The sequence below is a fragment of the Phodopus roborovskii genome, unplaced genomic scaffold (genome assembly GCF_943737965.1).
Source record: "Phodopus roborovskii unplaced genomic scaffold, PHOROB, whole genome shotgun sequence".
Classification (NCBI taxonomy): domain Eukaryota; kingdom Metazoa; phylum Chordata; class Mammalia; order Rodentia; family Cricetidae; genus Phodopus; species Phodopus roborovskii.
The window spans coordinates 196,982-198,558 of NW_026126080.1; positions in this window are offsets into that span (position 1 = coordinate 196,982).

Sequence of the window (1,577 nt, forward strand, 5' to 3'; positions counted from 1 at the left end):
CTGATGCTGTACCACAGAAAAGGTTTAAAGAAGCTTAGTCAAATAAAAAAAAGATATAAAATAAGATGGCAAAGTGCATCCTAAAATTATCATGTGTAGTTTGACTCCAAGTAAGACAAATACCAGCTAAAAACAAAAGACGCATTCATGAGTGAAAAGTTTGAAAACTCGATGGTTCAGCATTTGCAATGTGTGTGATGGTATCCAAAAAAAAAAAAAAAAAAAAATCACCAATCGTATTAAGAAACAGGAGACTTCATTTATTCTCAACGCTAAAAAAATCAAATAAGCACTAACTCAAGGTGATATAAAGGTTAGGATTGTCAGATACTTTTTGAATAACTTTTCTAGCTATTTTTGATGAAGAAGAACATCAAACTAATAGAAAAGAAAGTATCAGAGGAAAGAATGGAAGCAAAACAATGTCAAATGAGATTGCTGAAAATAAAATATTTGAAATTGAATTCATTGACCATACTTAAAAGTATAATGGAGATGACAAAGAAAGATGGACCAATGTGAAAGAACACAGAATAAAGGAGATCACAGATATGGAAAATAAATAAAGCTCCTCAGTGACGTGCTCAAGAACGTTCAAATGTATAATAGTGTAATTGTAGACAAAACATAATTAAAGATAGAAAATGGAACAGAGAAAATATATGGGGATAAAATGGCTGTGATTTTCCCAAACATTATCAGGCATAAATTGATAAATTTCAGATATCCAAAATCATGAGAAAAGCATGAAAAAGACTAGGCAGAAGAAAATAATTGTCGAATAGTTCTTATCCAAGGATGAACAGAAAATCTCATGTGTAAGAAGTGAAAAATGATGTTACACACTTTTGAAAAACAAAGTAATGTTCAAATTCTTATTCAAAAAGTAAAGAGTATACTTACCAGTAGTTAGAAGTATAGATGTGGAGAAAATAATTAGGAAATATGATGGTTTAATAAATTGGCAGTAGAAGGTTCTCCTCCAAGGTCCATGACTTTAATACCCCTGGGTAGTTGGCTAAGTTTCCAGTACTGGGCATGATTGCTCTCTTCTTAAACAAAACAACTCCAATTAGAGAGCTGTCAGTTACCACCAATATATGCATGCCAATATTGTGCCATAAGGATTATTATGCCATCCTGGCTACTGATGTGGTTGATAAGAATCATAACTGTGCAGACTTTGGAAGCTTGCAAGGTACCTAATGGTAGAAATATATTTGTAACAACAAAGAAAAAGAGGTCATGGAGTTGAAAACAACAAGAGGTACATGGGAGGGATAAGAGGGAGAAAATCAAAGGAAGAAATGATGGGTTTGTATTATTACCTTAAAAATAAAAAAACATTTATTTTAAAGAATAGAGACCACAAATTAGACAGAACAATATCACTAATGTTCTGAAGCAATGAAACAAACCATCAGCCTAACCTCCTCCAAAGAAAAATGTTCTTTAAGCAAAAAACAAACTTAAATTGAAGTAAAATTTTTCCCAACAGAACTTTCTTAGGAGAAATGTGAAAGTTCCTTACGGTAAGTGAAAATGAACAGACAGAAGCAGATTATCAGAATGGAATG